At 40.6% G+C, this 22,372-nt stretch overlaps 1 protein-coding gene across 2 annotated transcripts in view; it reads right to left on the minus strand.

Moving 5' to 3' along the window:
- The window catches only part of LOC109042300 (puratrophin-1), a 586,997-nt gene that overhangs the window by 386,888 nt on the left and 177,737 nt on the right, over positions 1–22,372 (minus strand). The window contains exon 1 of one of the 2 annotated variants that reach the window (XM_072304834.1): positions 1,454–1,536. The exons of the other annotated variant lie outside the window; for it this stretch is intronic. The gene's annotated coding sequence lies outside the window, so the exon portion shown is untranslated. Of the gene's footprint in view, positions 1–1,453; positions 1,537–22,372 lie in introns of those variants that run through there. 2 annotated transcript variants of the gene reach the window in all.

Genomic DNA, 22,372 nt, shown 5'->3' on the forward strand with positions numbered 1-22,372 from the left:
CATGAGACATAGTTCCTTTTGGCATACATGCATCCAATAGGAGGAGGAAGAAAGTTAAAAAGCAAAAATTTCTATTGAATTACAAAATCAACATTTTTGATAAACTATTAAAATTAGGATAGAAGAAATAGTTACACCCATTATATTAATGTTGAGCACATATTCACAAATTTTCAAAAATGAATGTTTTACTCCGGGAAATTTGACGACTCTTGAAGGTTAATACGGCGTTTTTCCTTAGCACGCAGAATAGATTTTAACTTTCCTTCTTTCGGCACTCACATAGCTATGGGTCAGTTCCGCTATGTCAGGGAATCATTTTACTTGCCCTTAACAGCTGAAGAAAGAATTTTCCAGTTCATATAAGGCTCTAATTGTTCGTTTGAAACAGTTACGGTCCTTGTAGTCCATTTTGTGACTCACCACAGCCACAAAGTCTGAGAAGAGAAAAAAATTACAGATTCCCTCTATATGCTGAGTTATGCGGCGCGTAACAGCCATTTGGACATATTTACGCTAAAAGAAACTATGTACATAGGTTTTGTGTGAGACATAGTTCCTATTGGCATAAAAATTTCTTTACAGCTGCAGAAAATAAAACGAGTAAACACGCTATCGGTGGGAAAGTTATCACTTCCTGACCTCTGATAAACTTTGATGATGCCTAGTTGCCTTGAATCCCTCCTTTCAGTGATCGGAGCGAAAAATGGGTTTCAACAACTAAGCCTGGCAAACATGTTCCGTGGAATTCCTCTGAATTTTTTTCACCCCGATGTTTAAACATTATCAACAGTTTCGACGAAAAAGCTCTTGCTCAATATTTTTTTGTGCCACTCAATCTAAGTCAACGGTAGCAGGGAGTTTATCTGTGAAGAAGCGACCAAACACACTTTGAACCTTTTCAATTCTGAATCAACTTCAAAGGCAGACCGACGTGACCTTTTCTCGAATATTTAACATCGCTCTGCCGTGCTCAGGAAAAACGCCGTATGAACCTTCAGGCGTTGCCAAATTTGCTTCGATAAAATGCGAATTTCCGGGTAAAATTAATATTTTCCTCCCAATTTTTCAGATAATTTAGTTCGCAATTTTACCTAAAGATTCTGAAAATATGAAGGAAAAATATTCATACCTAACTTTCCTAAAAAATAAACATTTTATCGAAGGAAATTTGGCGACTCTCGAATGTTCATGCGGCGTTCTTCCTTAGCAGGGCAGTGCTAGCTTCAGCTTCTTGGGATATGGGATAAATGAGACAAAGTGTTCGGTGCATATGGAGGGAATCTTTGATTTTCTAGTGAATTAAATGATATTAAAAAGTTTAAAAAACTGCAAAATTAGTGAGCAAGTAATATGGGATAAATGACAGGGGTTTAATAAGTATGAAAATAATATCTAGAGATACCAGCTCTTTTAGGCTTCTTTTGTTACCAGTGAAGAAAAACCGACTTACTTTGAATAATTTGGAAATTAATCCAAGTGCCAGGAGGAGTGTTTACAGTTTCTTAAACGAAAGGCGGTGAAATTTACCTGAAACAGAGGCAAGATAGAACCTTGTTAGTATAACATGTGGCATTAAGAAAAAAACAGAGGTTTGACAAGGCGCAAGGTCGGCGATGGATAGCAAAATATACAACTAGGAAGTTTCGGACCGATTACATGACCTTTTCCAGCTCCAGAAGTTTCAAGCTCATTTTCGAGTTTTACTTTTTTAACATTATCTTTAACTCTACTTTAGAAAGGGCATGGATTTGGCCCGAAACGTCTTGGTTCTTTTTTGCCTTTATTTTTACCCTTTTAATGCACTTGGCTTGTATTTCTTAAAAAGTGGTTTAGAAAAAAAAATCAATCGAAGCCAAGAACGAAGAAGGTCAAGGATAGACACGATTGTTGAAACAAGTACCTAGAGAAACGGTTTACTTAAAGCTTAACATCAATTAAAGGACTAATCCTTGCTCTACAGTCCGGTCGCCCCTCCGTCCCTACAACCAGTTCCACGTAATCAATGTTTGACACCATCTAATTCGGGTCGCCTGGCCGGGAATCGAACCCGGGACATCCCAATCATAGAGCTAGCGCTACAACCACGACACCAGAGGAGGCCGACATCCACTACACACCTTTTTTTTAAAGTACTCATCAGGTAAAATGATCAAAAAATGACTCTATGCGGAACATCAAATTCAGCCGATTCATCGAGGCAACACTTAAAACGGCCGATGCAATTGTTCGAACTCCGAGGAGCTCAAATTGCATAGCTGCCAAAATGAAGGAAAACCCGCACCCGACTTTCTCTCCTCTGCAGACTCCGCAGCTGGACGATTCGAAGTCAACCCTGTCGCAATTCGTCGCTTGGCTGACATAAGGGCGTAACGGCACATTGACATATGCCCGGGAAAGCATTGAATTGTATGGAAGATAGGGTTCATTGCTGAGCGTTGTTACGCCCTTATGTCAGGAGGGCGACGAATTCTTCAACGCGGCGTTGGTGCCCTTCACGTCATCGACCGCAAATCTACCCGTGTAACGATCAACCCATAACTCAGCCGTTTCCCGCGTTAATGAATAGGCTCGGCCGGCGTTGCCAGGTTGTGCGATAAAAAAAGAATCATTTGCACTGGTTTTACAGCAGAGAAAAAAAACTTCAACACAAAAGTTTGGTTCATACACAAATAAAACATCAGCCTTCGGTTGACAATTTCAAGAGAAAATGCCAGCCAGTTCTCTCGAAAAATTCGATTAAAAACGAATGGTGCATACTAACGTCGCAATCGGAGTAGTGCATTTTCCGAGTCTCTCTATTGTTTTCTGCGCGCTAAATTCACCGCGAACTGTGCGAAAATCAACTCAAAATTTGCGTTGGTTTGTGTCTCACTTTCAATATTAACAAATAGTAACACAGGAACGCAAATATTTTCTTCAGTGTGGGGAAATTGCTGATTTTTCGGAGGGTATGGAGTATGGACTAGATCGACATGAATCGATCGAAAAACGAAAACGTGAATCGATCGGCGTGAATCGATTGACATACTAATTCGATCGACAGTTAATTTAAAAAAAAAAACAGAATCGATTCGATCGACATGAATTTATCGAAAAATGAAAACGTGAATCGATAGACAACTGTGAATCAATCGACAAACGCCGTGAATCGATCGAATCGCTGTCAAAAGATCCACTCTTTCATTTATCGATCGATTCACGTCGATCGAACCAACATGAGTTTATTTAAATTAAGTGTCAATCGAATCGGTGTCGATTGCTTCACGTTTTCGCATTTCGATCGATTCAGCGACCGAATCCATACCCTCCGATTTTCCTACAGTATCTGGCAACCACAGGCTGGGCCTACCCCGGCGGCGCGACACGGCGCAATGAAATTAATAGTTTAATACCGGCTTGTTTCGCTAAGTCTCGTAATTATATCACCGGCATTGTTGGCCGCTTAATTTTCCGGACCGGCCGTATCTCCTTCTTACTCGGTCGTCGTAAAAAAGCCATCAGGGCCCCCTAATAGACGCACCTTATTTTTCGCGCGCTTTGCCCTGCTCGCTATTAGCGCTCGGCTGAGTAAAAACGCCGTATGAACCTCCACGCGTTGCCAAATTCCCGTCGATAAAACACGAATTTCCTGGTACAATAGAAAATTTGCAGGCGTCTGAAATTTAATGAATTTCGTGTTTAAGTGGAAACTACTGAGTGAAGTGAACACGAAGATACCCTTGGTCCATGTATTTTTCAATTTTTGGAGAGGATATGGCAAAATGATCAATTCTGCTAGAATACGTTTGTTTAAATGAGAAATGCCGCCAGATGACGTCACTAGGCGGTGCATTTTCTCAATTTAGAATCTATTTATATACAATTTTCCGTATTAAAAAAAAATTAGGAAAAATACTGTGAAATCAGCTCTTTAATCACTTTCAGATGAAGCAATAAAAATTTTACATGCAAATTCTCTATTATGAATATTTCACTTCCGATGTACCAAATAATTATGTTCGTAATTTCTTCTGAAGTCCCTGAAAATTCAAAGGAAAAATATTCATATCTTTCCTCGAAAATGAACATTTTACAGAATGAAATTTGGCAACTCTCAAAGGTTCATACGGCGTTCTTCCTTAGCACGGCAGATTAGCGCACGGCATTAATCCCTGTCCTATTTTCGAATTACTTTGTGTCCTTCGCGGGCTTTGCGTGGGGGCTGTTCTCGCTGTGTGGTCACCTTTTGATAGGGGGTTATGCGCGAGGATTATCGGGTTCGCAACAATCGATGAATTATGAGACGAACCGAGCTGCAGTTGACTCATATAATGATAGGTCCTTAAATACTGATGATTCTTCGGTTTAAGCATGGAGTTCGCGAGATCACGGGAGTAACGCCAGCTCTTTCTGCAATATTCTCTCGAGCTTGAAAATTACTGAATAGACTACTGTTCGGGCCAAGAACTGAAACCTTTAAAATATGCTCTCCGATTTTAAAACAGGATATATCGTCGTCTCCCGGGCGAAATTGACTCAAACAGTTAATTTATTCCACCAAAATATACCTGTGCAATTTTTGACCAAACTTCATCCGATTTTTCATAGAATCTGAGGAAAAATCGGTGGAATTCTCAGTTAGAAATGTCAAAGATTCGCCTGGTTAATATGCTTTTAGCGCGGAGAAATTTAGCCACATTGAAATGCAGTTATACGTTCTTTCGTGATGATAAGGACAATTTTTTAACAAAAGTAAACTAATGAGATAATAGGACAGAAGACTTAGGTAAGTAGTTGAGAGTAACAACTTCCAACTTTCAAAATAATTAGATTCGGTAGACAAGTAGATCATATAGGTCATTTAAAACAAGCTTCAATACTTAAGAAACAATCAGAGTTGACCTCTCAAAAATGTCTTTCATTTGATGGGGCTCCTCAAGTTATCAAGAAGAATATCGCATCCTTGACTATCCCTATGGGTCAGAATGAGTCTGATCACTTCATGGCGTTTTTAATTCATAAGTGTCTCAGTCGCAGTTACGACTCCAAAATTTTTGGGAAAATGATCGTTTATCTGAACTTTGACAACAGTTGTGCAGCAAAATCATAGAAAGGATTTTCCACCTTAATTTTCATGATCTTCGCAATTGAGTACCTTAAAATCGTTCCACACGCTAGCACCTGCTTTCAGCGGTACCAAACAAAGTTCAGTCTAGGCCTGGGGACGCTAAAAATGTAAATCCGGCCTTGCTCAGGAGTCAAAGACCATCCAATCACGAGTTATTAATACACCGAATGACAACACAGCACGCATGATTCATCGATTGTGCGACGAAATTTCGGTCACACCGGTAGGCGAATCGTCTGCAACGCCCGCTCAATCCAACCGACCCGACTGCCAGACCTCCTCTTCTATTCCGAGTCCCCACATGTAAGACTAATACAGCCGTGCTAAGGATGAACCCCGTATGAACATTCGATAGTTGCCAAATTTCCCTCGATAAAACATGCATTTTGAGCGATATTCATGCACATTTTTCTTTGAAATTTTCAGATATTTTACATTAAATTGCGTACACAATTGTCTGAAAATTTTGGAAATAATATTGATCAATTTCCCGGTGAATTTGGTCTTCATCGGGGAAATTTGGCAACGTCTGAAGGTTCATACGGCGTTTTTCCTTGGCACGGCAGAACACTCTAAGCAGTGGCGTGGCGTGCTTTGCGATATATCGATTGATGTGCCATTTAAACCTATGGAAAAGGATCGACAAACAGGGTGTTTCGCAGCGAACACCTAAATAATCGATTCTTTACCATAGGTTTGAATGGCTTAACAATCGATACATCGCAATTAACGCCACGCCTCTGACTCCAAGTTGTAAAACCGACAACTCGGGGGATCCGCAGAGGTGAAGCCCCGCGCGACGCGGCGGTGACTCATGAGTCAGAATGAGAATCAGCTGATTTAGAACTAATTTGTGCGGCGCGGGGCGGTTAGCCGAGAGAGGTTAGGTCAGAGGCATGGTCGGCGCGTGGTGAGTCGCTGACGGAGAGGTTGCAAAACCGCGGACGCTGGCTCCGGACCCACGATTGACGCGGCTTGCGACACGCTGCTTTATTAATCAGACCGCGCCGACGGAACACCCAACGCCCACCGCCTAAACGGGAAAAATTGAGGGGGTGGAATGTTTGGATTCCGCGGTTGTTTTCGGCGGCGTTTGGTGATGACACTGATGGGAGAGATAATTCCCTTTTTTCGGAAAAACGGCAAGCCTGCAGCCTAGGATTTCCTTAAGTTCTTGCGGAGATGTATAAAGCGTGGTTTTGTAGAAATATAAAAGTGGAAAGCAGTGGAAGCGTGCTGGGCCCATAACCTTTGTGGAAATAAAGAGGGATAGAGGGAAACAAAAGTATATTCAGACGAAGTGTACAGAAAAAATAATCAACATGACAACAAATTTTTTGATTATTCTCAACAGGTTTTTCAATATACATATTATAAGAAGAAGAGAAAGCCGGACCTCGAAGGGTTTGGCGAAAGTTTTGTTTTGAGGTCGGGGAAAGAAAGGAAACAGAGAAAATCAGATGTAATAAGGAGAATTTTTGAAAAAGGTTTCTTTGAGTCCTTTTTCTTAAAATTTTTTATTGCATCATTTAACCTGACTTTCCCCGACCTTCAAAATAAAATTTTCGCTCAGCTGGTTTTTTTTTTAAAAAAAAGTTTTGCCTTTTCCTGATTTTCCTTTTACTTTAGACAAAAGTTTCGCATAAATTATTCCAAAACAAATTTCCTGACTTCCTCCAATTTTTTCCTAACTTTCTTTGACCTTCTAAAAACCTTCTGCTTAACATTATTTCTTTCAAAAAAATACGCTGACTTGTGTTCGATTTTTGAAAGTTTGCAACACTGGTCTCAGAGTCCATTTAAATACATGTCAAATAATCGAGAGCTATGAAGTTTAGAATCGACCGTTTTTGCATACACTTAAACGTAGGAAAAACAATAAGGCCAAGCAGCGAGAGTCGTCACTAGTCTCGAGACTCTAAGAAGAACCAAAGGTTTGTCGAATTGGATTTTGCTATACTTTCCGTTTGTAAAGCGATTTTTTGGAGAAGAAATCCGATCGTGTGAACTGAACTTTTTACAAATGCTAACCGATCATGACCAGACGATCAGGGCGAGAAACACAACTTTCTCACAGTCTGGTCCATGAATCTGTGATGGAGTCGGGTGTTTCGCATTGTTTCTCTTTTGACTAATCATCGGGTGGCAGACAGGTGAGAATTCGACAGGGGATTTTCGATGTTCTGACGAAGGCTGATAGTCGCAAATCCCGGCCTGATCATCCGTAATACCCATCCAGAATCCATTTATCACTTTATTGTCGCTTCCCACTCGAACGTCAAGAAGAATCGTCTGCGAGAACGTTGCCTCATCGACTTTCTATCATATTTTCGGTCGACGATCACACGGACTAAAATTGGATTTATTTATCCAAGAATGAACTTAGCACAAACGAATCAAATCAGAGGGACATAAATTAGCTTTGGAAATAGATTTTACACGCTGCATACTATCCTTTGATTTAATTCAATAGTCCCTGTTGGAGAAATTGCACGGAATTCGTTTATGGGCCCACAGTGAATTTTCTAAACTCTACGATTTTGACGCTCATTGAGGGTCTATGGTTTACGGAATACATCACGACCTGGTCATTTTTGGTCTCATTTTTGGTCTAATACTAGCTTAAAAATGGGTCCATAGAGGCTGATATTGGCGATAAACGGGGGTTAGGTAGATTTCCGATCGAATGCCAAAAAATGGGGATTTTTCGCCAAAGTGGCCTTTAGACGTTAGTGCCAGTATCAAACCTGAAAAGAGACCCAAAATGGCCATATTATGATGCACTCTGTAAAATATGGGCATTCAATTAATAAAAAAAACTTCGATTTCAGGAAATTCAGTTTGAGAGGGCTCAAATACGGCTCGTACCGACACTCCCGCCTCCTTTGGTCAATTAACCGAAGCTTTTGGTTGATCCGCCCAATAAATATTGTAAAGTAACCAAATTCAAAAGTAAACGTAAACACTGAAATGTTTGCTTGCTCTGTTTTTCAGTTTGCACTGATTCCTACATCGGTCAGTTGCATGCTAATTTTCTCGTTTTAATTTTTACATTTTTTAGCTCCTGTACCAGTTGAGAATGGGCATGTAATTGGCCCGGAATGTCCTGGTTGGTTTATGTCTCCTCTAGCCTTGTATATCCATTTGTTTTTTTGTATTTTAGTGTATTTTTATTGTTAAAATTTTAACTGTGTACAGTTTTCAATAAGTATATACTTTCTGTTCAATTGTCCGACGAAGCGACAACGCAGCAACTTCGGAGGGCATCTCCATACCTGCTCCGACGTCCGCCGCGCCGCGGCGTGAGCAATGAAAAATTTCGTCAGAAAATATTAAGCCGGATAAATCAATTTCAGCGGGCGTCCGATCGGAGAAATGCTTCTACCGGGCCGGCGGAGAGGGGTGATGAGACGTTAAGAATACATTCGGCGTGAATGATTGTCTGAGCGGTCACAACTAGGCCTGTCCCCGAACCGATGAAATCGCTCGTTGGTTCGTACGAAACGATCGAGCGATCATTTCGTAATCGTTCACTTCGAAAAAATCGTTTCGAAAGCCTGTTTCGATCGGAATCTGTTTCGATCGAGCCTGCTCGATCGAATCTGCTCGATCGAAATCTGCTCGATCGAAATCAGTTTTGAATTTTTTTTTTTTTTTTTTTTTTTTTTTTTTTTTTTTTTTTATTATTATTATTATTAAGTAAAAATGTACTACTGCCCCTTACGGGACATTAATTACATAGGAGTTAATGTTCGCATAAAGCTAATCTAAAAACTAATGTTATAAAATTTCGTTTTTAATTTTTTTTTTATTTTGAATCAATTACATTTTTTCGATTGGAGCAATTTCATTAGGATTCCCGTGGGAGTTTCATGCACCGGTGATGAAAACTCTAAAACGTCTTCGAAGAAAGTTCACGGGATGAGGGATCCCTGGCTATAGTCTTCCCAGTAAAAGTTTTTGGAAGGAACAAGACCAGGCTCCACATATTTTTACGCGGTGATTACCTACTTACTTATATATTAGAAGAGCCAAAATGGGTAATGCTCGAAAAAATTTAAGAGGAACCCTTCTACCCGTTTTGTAACTTTCTCGGGAATCTTTGATCCCTTATCGGGTGAAAATACTTTCGATGGATGCAAGATGCTTTGGATTGCATATCAATGCCATACTCCTTTGCGTATAGCTTCGCTGCTTCGCGCCGGCCGTCGACCGCGTTTTTTATCTCCCTCTGGCTTCCCTTCCCGCAGGCTGCCTCTGATTCCGCCCGCGTACATTTTAGACCTTTTTGACCGTTTGCTTTGAACTGATCGTGTTATGACTTATGAGTAAAAGCAGCCTCCTCGCGTCAACTGAAACCTAAGTGGCGCCTCATTCACATCTTTCAGGCAAGGCATTTTGTGACCCACTCTCTCCGCTTTCGCTCGCTCCCTCGCACCTGATCCCCCGCTCTGCTCCCGATCCACGCCTCCACGTTCGCCGGCTTCTCTTTACTCGCTTTTTCCCCCTCATATTGCTCTTGTTTTTCCTCGATCTCGGATACCTTTTCGATCGAATGTCACCTGTCTCTTAGCCATCGCCTTTGTCTGTAGATCGCCACCACTGCGTTACGTGCTTATCTGCTTGGCGTTGGCGTGGCGCTGCGCTGCGCCGCGCCGCCGGCCGTCGACCGAGTCTCTTCTCTCTTATCTCTCTCAAACTTACCTCCTCTCATTCGGTCCAGCGTACATTTTGACTATTATTTGCTTAAAACTGGTTATCGCGTCAACCAAAACCTAATTGGCAAACATATATCACAAATCTTATATTTCGGGCAAGGAATTCTACGGCGCGCTCAGCCCCCATCTGCCCCCCTCCCCGCTCCTCGGTCTCTCTTTATTTACCTAATTTTCCTTATTGTTCCTTTACCATCGATCGCCAACACGGTTACCTTCTTGACCGATGTCAATTGTCTATCTAGGTCTTCACTGTCGCCTTTGTCTTTGTCCGTCGATCGCTAATTCACCATCGCCACACTATTCACCGGTCTCCACTCAGATTTTTACTCATTATCACTTTTTTCCATTCCTTTCATCTCTCTCATACAAATGAACTCGCCGCGTTGGCTGCTGCCAGCATGTTTTGATTACCTTACCCACTTTTGCTACCTCGTCCAATGATGCCGAAGTTTTGCGAATATATTTTTCAGCGCTTCAGTTTTCATTTTAAATTTAATATTACATTCTCTATAGGAAGAGGGGTATCCTTCATTTGCGTATAATGTCTGGAACCCCGTAGCCCCCCCCCCCCCCTCCGTATGGTATCATTGAAAAAGTCGTCTTGCAGAAAGAACTCAAACAATCAGATCAGGGATGTCCAACCTTATGGACGGGTGTTCAATATACGCAGCAATGCACTTTCTTCTAGAGACTGAAATTTATTTTTGGTACAGAAATATGGACTCAAAAAATTTATTTATATCAGAATTGAGACGGAATAATGTAAGAGAACCAAAAATCTATAAATATCGCGTTCAAAAAACAAACAAACCAAAAATCGCATTTCGTTCTGCCACGACTACACCTTCCCACCCTAAACTTATTGTTTTAGAGATTAGCCCCCCTCCCTTCGAAAAAAATTATGAATCTACGTGGATTAAACGTGTCTGCCAAGAATACATGCGAAGTCACGCACAAGAGTTTTTTGATATTTATATATTTTCATTTTTAAATTTTAAAGGATTTTTAAATTTCAATAATGGAACTTTTTCTGCATATCAGCATTTAAAATGAAAAAGGTTTTCAACAGCGAGCCAACATATTGAATTAAGAAACCCCTACATTTGCTGTTGTCCTGGATCCAAGAAAGCACGCATAAGGGTTCGACTTGCACTCTAGGTCGTACATATGAAGGCTGATACGATTCAGCTCTCCCATGAATGGGGACTAACGTGAAATCAATGGAATGGTATAAACAAATAAAAATAATTACCTAATTGAGGAAATTAATCAAAAGAAAGGAGGAAATTTGTAAGTATGTAAATATAAAAAATCCAAAATTGTAGTTGTTTACTTTGTCCGTTAAATAACGTATGACGCGCAGTCATCGTCCCGTCATGAAAATTAACCAGTTACGGATTCACTCTTGAGAACTCATGCTTTTCGATTCTAAGTAGCTTAAAAGCTGCTCTTCATCGCCCCACTCCCATTTCCTCACCAATTTTCATTATGCTGACCAAACTGTGGTTCGAAAGTTGCATCTTCTGCAAAAAGAAGGAGGGTGGGGATTCCTCGCAGAAGATACGCAATTTGCTAACCACCTGACTTTTCTACTTACGCTATTAAAAATTCTGGAGCGAAATTTTATGCCGGAGTCTATATATATGGCGCCGAGTGCCCTCGAGAGGTTTGAACGCGGAGCGGAATTTACTATTTTTTGCGGAGTGTCATACGCAATTATAGCCGCCACCTCCCAACCGTCCTCGAGATTGCGATTTTTTAAGTTACGATCTTTGCGCGTTTCCGCGCGGAGTTCCGGCGAGTCAACTGAGCGCTGGCAAGCTGCACGAAGCGCGTTCCGTACCTATGAGCGCTGCAGACCGGCCAATTTTTACATTTGTTCCGTAGTCGGGTGGCGGAGTGCTCGCCTACCTAACCAATAATCGCGGGTTCGAGGCTCGATTCTTTCCGCTAATTTTAGGATACACTGCAATGCGTTTCTACAAGTTTTACTTATTTTTATCACACACCAAGGGGTCCGCCCACTGGCCGCTACGAGGCCCAACCCCCGGGGCGAAAAGGTCCGCTTCGCGGCAAGCGAAATCATCGAAATGGACCGTTGGCGGTTGCAAATTCAGAGTAAGGAAGAAGTCATTAAGAATATTGTGTGGTGGGAAATTTTTATTTGAAACATCGTTTTATCATTCTATTAAAATTATTTGCCCAGTAACCGTCGACGGTCGATTTCACTTGCCGCGAAGCGGGCCTTTTCACCCCGGAGGTTGGGCCGCGTAGCGGCCAAGAGGCGGACCCCTTGGTGTGTGATAAAAATAAATAAAACTTTTAAAAACGCATTGCAGCGTATCCAAAAAGTAATAGCAAGCAGCGAGGCTCGATCCCGTGAACTTCAAGACGGCAGGCGAATGCTCTACCACTCGGCCACAAGCTGAGTGCTGATATCAACCGGTCTGCAGCACTCATAGGGAACGCTCTTTGTACAGCTTGCCGGCGCTCAGTTGACTCGCCGGAACTCTGCGCGGAAACGTGCAAAAATCGTAACTTTCAAAATCGATATCTCGAGAACGGTTGGGAGGTGGCGGCTAAAAAAAAATTCGTCAACCTTAGATTTGTCTCTTCTCCATGTAGTACAAGCAAAATGACCCAATCCCAGAATGTCACTTCGTAGACTCCCCTTGTCAATCGGGGTTTTTGGGCGCTATGTAGATGCCAGCACCTAATTTCACTCCTCGATTTTTAACAGTGTGTATCGGCCTTTTCCCCGAAACACGTAATTTGATCACGTGTTTGATTTCGTGAATATATTTTTTATTTTCCTCAATCTGGCAGTCTGGTACTTACATCTACACCGTGAATGAAGCGGTAAGTCGATGGGGGAGGGGGGGGATGATGGGATTCTCATATGGGACTCCGTCTGGCGCAACGGACGGGGGACGCGCGGCGACACGACGGCCGACGCGGGCTCGCGTGGACCGCCGTCCCTAGCCTGCCTGAAACCTAGCGATCTACGATTTTCGCCTTTTTTTTTTTTTTTTTTTCCCCCTGATTTCCTTATCATTCCTCTCTCTTTCTAACCCAGCTGAAATGCGGCATCTATCTCAGCCTATGCTCCCTTGTTTTACACCTAACCTATTTCGACACGTGACACGTGCGTAGATCAGCTATCGTCTGAAGCGCTGATTTTGTGCAATTTCTTGTACTTAAGAAACGTCTTCCCTGATTTATTGTGTCTACATTTTTTATGGTTTAAAATTATTGTTTGTAAATTAAAATTTCATCGTGAGTAATTACCGTTTTCGGCGCGATTTTTACCGAATACTGAGAACATGTGAACAGTGCTGTTTACTTTGTAGTCGCCTCTTTTGTGGTTCCATGCACTGAAAAGTTGCGTCTTTAATTTTTTATAGTGTTCCCGTTTGTCATGGTTTAAAATTATTTTTTGAAATTTGAAACTGTATCTTAAGTGTCTTTATTAAAAATGTCGGAACCTGAGCGACTGAAAGATCGCCGCAGAAACATTAAACTGTGGTCATACTTTGAAAAAGAAGAACGAAGGCCTCTCTCGTCCAAGTCTACAGTAAAGTGCAATCTTTGCCAAAAAACCAGTATTTCTAACCAGAGTGGGACAACTACAAACATGAAACGCCACCTCCAAACTCAGCACCCGGACAAATATTCCGAAGCATTTGTGAACCCCAGCGGGATGCGTACTGAGGAAGCTGATTCAGATGATGCAGATGCGCCGAACGTTACCCGGTAATTATTTACATATCTCCATCAAATCATAGCTTTTCGAAATATACGTTCATCTACGAAAGAAGGGACCTCAGTGCTGTTTTTGTTTCGTTATTTGTATTTCTTATATAAATGTGTGTATATATTCATAACCTCATTAAGGATTTAAAACATCAGACTTTGAGTTTCCGACAAATAATTTTTTCTATAAAAAAAAAGAACAATTCGCAAGCGATTATGGTCAGAGGGCACGTGGAAATCGCATCGTAGTTTTACAATTTTGAGCCCGAATTATGAGAGCTTAAAAATTCAATGCGTTCTTCCTCGAAATTATGTAGTGGAAACGTTATAAGTTCAAATGACTGTAACTCAGTTTTGATTTTGATTTGATATTCTGCGAATTTTTTGTGCCATAAAGTACATAAAATTATCCCACAAGTTGCCCTACCTATCAATGGATTAATCTTGAATTATCTGGTGCTAAGGTTCCTTCTTTCGTGCATGAATACACTGAGAAAATAATTGCTCGGGGCTGTTCATATATTACGTGAGGCACTTTTTTTATTTTTAGATCCCCCTCCCCCTCTCCGTGAGGCACCCTTTTGACCCACCTAAGTAAATACACAAGGCGAGGCTAGCCTAACGGGCCTAACCCCCCCCCCCCCCCCCCCCAATTTCCTGTGCAGGAGGAAAAGGCATAATTTAGTGAGAAATAGTGATGAAACAAATCGACACCGTTTAAAGCATCAAATGTGTTCTAGGGATAGACATTTCAATAAATGTTGCTTGTAAACGGACATAAGTGATTTACAGAAGGGAAAAAGAGAGACGAATGTCTTTTTTTCGTGGCACCTCTTGACCCCTAGGTGCCTTACGTAATTTATGGACGGACCCCTAAGACTCGTCAGTACAGAGGGAAGCCTTTTGCAGATCAAACGTTCTTCCGTTCATGCATCTCAGGCTTCAAAATGAGAAGAGGAATAACTCACAATAATAGTAAGTTACGGGAAGAGAAAGAGAGTAGGACGAGGCGTCTGCCTGCATGATTTATTTAGAAATTCAAAGTGGATTTGGCAAATTGAATTAAATGGAAAGGAATTTTTGTAATAAATTTCCACAATTTCATTTTAAAACTTTCAATCCGTCTCCTCACTCCTCAGGATGTTTGTCGTCAAATTGAGTTTGAAGCAAAAACGTGCACTTCCTTCTCCCCCGCTCTGGGTTTTTATAATTTTTGAGACTTGGAAAGAGTATACTGAAGGGGGCCTTCTATGTAAATTTCACCTTTCCCAAAAGATCTTCCAAGGGGGGGGGGGGGGGATCAAAGGCTAAGCCGGTGATCGGCATTGCCTTGTGGCATTTTACTCAATCAAGATAATGATGGTTTTCACAGACATTAACCAATTAATCCAAGCTAAAGACCAAGTGTGCATAATGCATACTTATCTTGATTAAAAATTATGAGAAATACTCAGACCCAGTTGGATTTGTGATTAAATTTTTTCTCATGATCGCGGAAATATTGAACATTTTTCATTTTCACCATGAGCAGACATCTTGTTCTCAATACTTGTCTTAAAATCTTTATCGAGTTATGACCGCGAAACTAACGAAATACAGCTCCACTGCGATACCTCAGCGCTCAGCGGGAACGTGGAAACAATTTTTTTCTGAACTCAACCTTGCCAGTTTGGAGAAGAGTGGCGTGCAACTCAAATTACCACGAAAGGGTATGTTTTTCGTTGGCTTTGCGGCCATATCTCAAGAGGAAAAATCTCCAGGTTGCAGTGAGGATTTTATGATCATAGCATGGAGAACAATATATCTTTCTTTATGGAAATTAAAAATGTTCAGTATTTCCGATTACCCAAATTTCATTTAGCCACCGGTTCGTGGCGCCATGCAACAAGAATTGCTGCATTCAGCCACTGATTATAGGTGCGAGATGTAACTAAACAAGATGAGAAAAATGGGCGTATCTAAATGCAACGAATGTTTTTGTAGTTAGCCACACGGCCAAAGTGCGAAACCATGTATCCTCATACATGCTCATTGCAACGTCATCGAACCTTACCTAACCGTATCTGACGTAACCTAACGTACCCTTACCTCACGCAACCTTACCCAACTTAACTTTACCTAACTTAACCCCACTCGACCTAGTGTAACCTGACCGAACCTCACCTTACTTAACCTACTCATGTTACCCCATAGAGTACATAGAGTCGTAATGTAAATGGGAGAGCTGGCGCCATGTTCTGCTCGACGAATTCCGAGCCCGGTGTGCGCCGAGTTCGGGTCGCTTTTTCGATACATTTTCGATCCAAAATGGCGGTGTGGACTACGTGGTAATTCCTATCTCCTTTGTTGTTGTTGTTGTTGTCATCGGATGGCCGGGTACCCGTGTATCGCAAACAATCGATTATGTATCGAAAAAGTGACCCGACGTCACACAGGAGTCTCGGAATTCGGGACATGGAAAATGCTTAAAAGTGGCGCCAGCTCTCCCACTTACATTACAACTCTATGTACTCTATGTGTTACCCTTATGTAACATAACCTAGGACGGAGAACTAGGCGCATGTGGTGATATTTTCCTATTTGTAAACTAGTTTTGCCATTAGCGGAAATTTAGAAATGAATGTATTGTGTTACTGATTTTTATGTAATTCAGCAGAAAGTGGCTTCAGTATAGATACTGAGATTCTTAAATTTTAATGAAAATGGGTGTTCCTACTTTTTCATCAATGGCAGATCTTTGATAAACTCACTCCTAAGTAAGCACTGCTGAAAAATACATATGAGAGGAAAAGGGACGAATTCATTCGCTGAGGTTGGTCGGTAGGCTAATCAATAATGAACAACTAACTAACTTACTACCCAACTAACTACATGACCATGCAAAACCGCGTGTCGATATCTTTATTAAGTTAAAAATTATGGATAAAAAAATGGATCACTGGATTTTTTTAAGTAGACACCCCCCCTTGTTACATGTTTAAGAATAGATGCACCTTGGTATATTCTGTTAAAATTCAAAAATAATAAAAATCCTAGGGGTGCGAGGGTTTGTTTTTGCATCTAGCCTCTTTCCGCGGTATATAATCAAACTAGTGTTTTTGCGTTTGGTTCCTTTAAACATTCCTCATGATTTTCGTCGCATCTTTGAATCCACTTTCTAATTATTTTTTTCATGAAGTCTACTGCAATATTTGTCGTTTAGAACTAAGTATTTAATCAAAATTTGAGGGAGAGGGGGGGGGGGCTCTTAAGGAGAGGGCCCCATGTGTCCTCCGTGTTTTAAACGCATTTATTTTCCTGGGATGTAGCCCAAGCGCAAATAATTGGCATGGCACAAGCCGTTTTTGCCAGTGGTCAGCCACTCTTCCACCAAATAATTTCCGAATTTTTAAAAAATTAATTTACGGAGGAGTACGCTCCTCCGTAAAAGATTAAGAAAGAAGAAATAAAGATCAATACGTATGTTTCTCCTTCCACTGTGGACATTTTTCTCTCTTCCGTCTTGGAGTATATCATCGTATTTCATCTTAAAATGACGGTAAACTTAAAATTGTAATGGAGGAAAAATTCCATGGTGATATTAGAAAAATACGTACATCAATAAAATTGTAGTGTTTTAAAATGGTTTTTTTTTTTTTTTTTTTTTTTTTTTTTTTTTTTGGTACATATTTTACTGAAAAAAATTGTTTGGCTCAAGCGTGATGATTCTTGAAATAGCCACCTAGAAATATTCTCTCTTGAATCGATGAAGACTGGATCAAGGATTACGAAAAAGAGGCCGCCAAAGAAGATGCTTGATTAGGCTCCTCCTGGGTGGAGACGAAGGAGACGCCCGTAATGACTGGGGGTTTTAATAAAATGAGGGAGTGCCAACTCCCTGAATGGTTTTGGGAGGACTGGGCACTGCGGCGGTTAGGCGTCGCAGAGCGACAGAGATCGCTGTAAAAGCGACTATTATGTGGATTGCATTTTACAAAAAGGAATCAAGAGCATTCCAATGTTGCTTGGATTGTGCAACTTACATTTTTTGCAATGAAATTACTGACATCATGCAAGAAATTTTTAAAAAGGTAATGTTTATCTTGAATTTTTAGTATATTGAGATTAAATATCAAACTTGTTTCAATGATTACTTTATATTGGCAAGGTAAAAGGGTTGGACAATAATCTTAGCGACATTGAAATGCTCCATAAGGAACCTTTTTGGCCCAGTTTAGAAACAACATACATGTCATTGCTTTCTCCATGCAGATATGTGCTGTTATCGCAGAGCCAGAGTGGTTCCTTATTGCAAAATGTAATCCAAATTATCTTGTTGATGAAAGACTCAAACCTGCGCCCTCACAGAGTAGTGCGCCACGCCGCGCCGCTAACTACTTCACCGTGGCATTTAATAATGCATCGGTAATAAATCGCAGAGGTTATTATGGTGTGACCACCAGATGCATTCTTTTTTACAAATTTTGACATCGTTTGGTGGGAAAGCGGACGACCATTAGCAAAAACGGCTTGTGCCATGCCAACGTCAAACATCACTAACAAATTTGCCGAGAGCCATCCTATAGTGCGTATCATAGCGACATACTAAACATGAAGAATAGGAAATTGTTACTAAAGATTTGTGTCTCCCTCTATAATTCACTCATTTTCTTTTTTTAAAAAAATAAAAAAAACCCCTTAGGATCGTCCACCAAGTACAGTATCCTGCTGAAATACCATTGAATTTATTATACCCTAAGCTTTGATTTTATACTCTAAGCTTTGATTTAAGGGCTCAATTTCTAAAATTGGGCATTAAGAAACCTCATGAGAGCAATTTTTCGACGCCGCTGTCATTGCTCTCACAGCCGGATATAAGTGAACCACAACTGCTTTAAAAAATTATGAAAATCCTCCGAGTTTGAGCCTGCACGTAGAAGTTTAGTGCCAGCGAAATAACATAGCATATGTTTACATTTTAAATGTGTGTTGAGTATCTGTCCGGTATCGACCGATATCTTCTTTTAATACAAATATATAACGGAGTGTCAATTATCCGCCATAGGGACCAGTGATATCGCGGATTATTGAATATTCCGATACTCAATCACGAACAGGGACCTCGGCAACTCCAAATTCTCTTCCGATTTTGACTATTATTTAACTGCTGTCAAAAGGCTAAATATTTTTCAATTTTGTGGCCGAATCGACTGCATCTTTTCTTTTTTTTCACTCATATGGTGCAACACTTAAAACGTTCACAATTCTCAGCACTGCAACTAAACTCACTAAACAACAAGATAAAAATTGAAACACCTTGAAGTTCACTCAAAACAAGTCAACTTTTGAAGCAATCAGCCGGCACTGTTCAGTACAGAGGATGAATTGATACTGAATATGGAGGAAAGGGCAAACCACATACGACCAGTCTCTTTTTGCGACACTCATGAAGGTTTTCCGCGACCGACACGTTTCACCTTTCCTCTCACACCTAGGTACCAACTAACAGGGACCTAAACACGTTGGATGGGTTAAACGCGTGTACACTTACCGGAAATTTTCCAACTCTTCAATGGTGTAACCTCATATTTGTATGGGGCTGTCCATAAATTACGTCACCCAACTCGTGGGTGGGGGGGGGGGGGTCTAGCGGTGGATGACGACGGTTGGTGACGGGTCGGGGGGAGGGGGGACCGAGCCAAGGATGACGTAGGATTTGCGGAAGACAAAAGGCTAAAATGCTTGCTTAAAATGTGAGGGGTGAATTTTTTTTTTTTTTTTATATATTTCAAGGATTCCAATTTTTCTCAAAGCAATGAAGTTTGCTCTGTTTAATTTTCAGCAAGTAATATGACGTGGCCTTAATTATTTCCCTTTTTAAGAGAGCACAACATTTACTTAATACTCAGTAAAATAAACTGCTCATGCATAGAGAAAAAAAGGAGGTGTTTGCATTTCGGGCATCTTGGAATTTTTTCGATGACGTAGGTCGGTACCGCGACTTTTATCACCGATTTTCTTGGAAATGGTGTAGTTTATGGAAAATAATTCATTCTACATAAAGTGTTTAAAATTATATCAGGAGTTGATTTAAGCAAAAAAATGGGACATTATGGTCCGTTTCTCATACTTCGAATTCCGGATTTTGCTGGCCAGGTTTACCGACCTACGCTCACAAGGTAAACAAACCTCAAGGTGTAAGCACCTCCTTTTTTTTCTCTATGTTGCTCATGTTCATAACGTTGCGAATGTACCTACTGATTTTTATGCACGTTCTACGTTTTTAACCAAAAAGGGGGGGGGGAGGGGCACGCTAAGGATGATGTAATTTTAATAGGAATTGCAGCAGTGGATGACGGTTGAAACGGTGGGGAGAGGATGGGTCGAAAAATTGAAGAAGACGGGTGACGTAATTTATGGACGGCCCCTATGCAATCAGTTGCTCGCTCCAGATAAAAAAATAAAATATAGTAAAATAAAAAAATAATTCCTCAAAAAATCGTGGATTATCGGACTACTGGAGATGAAAGTCTTGAGGAGCAACGTATATTATTCCTTGATTAAAAGAGGCCCTTTGTGGAAGAACACATAGGTGAAATATGAGAAACTAATCGCTGATTTAGTTAAATGACCCGTTTTTTTACGAGAAGATTCCCAAGTTCGTATTAAGACTTTGAACATGTTTGGATCTCGACATCGATCGAGTCAAATAACGCATTTTAGAAGTAAAAGCAAGCTACTTCATTTTTCTCCAAAATTTAAAATGTTACATATACGGGCAATTCTATACGAAAATTGAACCTTTTACCTGTAAAACGTGTGATAGAAAATCTCATATTTTACCTGATACCGTGAAAAATTATTTTTTCCAACAAATTCTATTTATTGAAATTATGTACATTTAGCTTTTACTGCTTAAAATTTTACGAACGTCCCTGTCATGATTGGTAGGTTCCAATGTTTAGAGCCTCATATTGTAATCTTTTTTTGAGTCTTAAAAATTGTTTTAATTTCTCAAAATAGTGCTTTTTTCCGAAACGAAAAAAAACTGCCTGATAAAAATAGGTACTTGTATTAAATTTTTAAGCCTGATATTATGCAGAGCTAAAAAAAAACGCTTGATCCAAACAATATTCAAGTTGAATTTTTCGTATTTGGGAGGTCAAATTGGACAGTTTTCATAAAATCAACCAGTAGGCAGGGTACGAGTTTACGAATTCTAATACATATTTCTTAACCCAAATTTCACGTAAACAATGACTCTCACAAAGAAGCCAGCAAATCAACACAGATATTAACATTTTAATTTTATACTAGCTGCTTCGGCTCGCTTCGCGTGCCTTCGCACCTGGGCAGGACCCGGACCAGGACCAGCCCAGGACCCCCCCTGGACCCCCGTTCACAGCGAGCGAGCCAAGGCAGGTCACTTTGCGACCTTACCTAGTACCTATCATATTTTTCAGCAACTTCAATCGTATTTTAGAGGGAAGTTAACAATCCGTCCAGTACCTGTAACCGTATCGGTCACCGTCACCAGAAATATTGTAAACAGTTGGTCTGTGCATTTTACTCTTAAAACTAACGCATAACAATCGATAATCGTCACAGCCTGAACATTTTTGACATTGACTTATTTTTTAATTTCTATTTTTTTTTCAAAAACAACTCCGAAAAACGAATAAGTGTAAAAAATAAAAAAATAAAAAATCACAATGCGTAAATACCTATACAAATTTTGAGAATAAAAAAAAATTAAAACAATTTTCACTCACGAAAAACTCAAAAACAATCAATGTGAAGTGATGACGGTTTTCATCGCCAGCAATACTGCTCTGTTATGTAGGGAAATGTTAGTTGATCCGACCCTCGCTATCGCCGAAGCAGTAAATTTCTTGTAGATGGGTAACTTCAAAATCACTGAAAACTGAAGAATATGAAAAAACCTGACTTCAGCCAGGAGCTAAAAGGCTTGACAGGAGGCAAGAACAGTCAACTACGGGCACGGTAACTGCACAATCACTGAAAACTGCTGAATATGGAAAAAAAGAAAACTAACTGCAGTTAGGAGCTCGGCTTGACAGGAGGAAAGAAACGTCAACTACGGCGCTTCGTCTCCTTGATTTTAGGGATGAATTTTAAAGAGCTAAGAAAGCTACTTGAGGGCAAGAATAATTTCTGAATAACACATCCAAAAAAAGGTGTCGAACATTCTTTTGGAAAGTCATGAGGAAGGGGGGAGGGTACCTTCTTAATGGCATCGGTCACCGCCTCTCTCGAGGAAAATGCATAAGTCAAAAGACAGGGATGGGATTTTCGTTGTTCTTGTACAGAAAGATGTGTTACAGATTCTATTGGAAGGTCGGATAGAGGGAGGGAGGGGATTGCTTCCCACCAAAATGTGTCCGTCCCAGATTCACTTGACGGAAAAGCCGGGGAAGACCCATCCGACGGAACGGAGGGATAGAATGTTCGTAGAGCGTTAGCCAATCAGCTTCCAGTCCTGGTACGGAGTGAGTGGAGTATAGAAATGTCCTATTCAGCGCTTTAACACTTTCCTGAGACGTGAGGCGAGATGGACCAATCAGCAAGTAGCTTGCATAGAGTGACTCATACACACAAAGGTCACTCTTATGGGAGAGATTAGGAATACAAGTTTGAAAAGCTCCAGGAAAACTTTCAAGGACGGATATTTAAAGTTTCGAATTTTTGGTATAATCCGGACATTAACAGCTTCCGTTTGTAACAAAAATCAAGGAAATAGGTCCGGCGGCTCCCCAGAATTAAGGATCAAATAGCTTCGACCCTTGCAGTT

This window comes from Bemisia tabaci, chromosome 10, assembly GCF_918797505.1.
Source record: "Bemisia tabaci chromosome 10, PGI_BMITA_v3".
Classification (NCBI taxonomy): Eukaryota; Metazoa; Arthropoda; class Insecta; order Hemiptera; family Aleyrodidae; genus Bemisia; species Bemisia tabaci.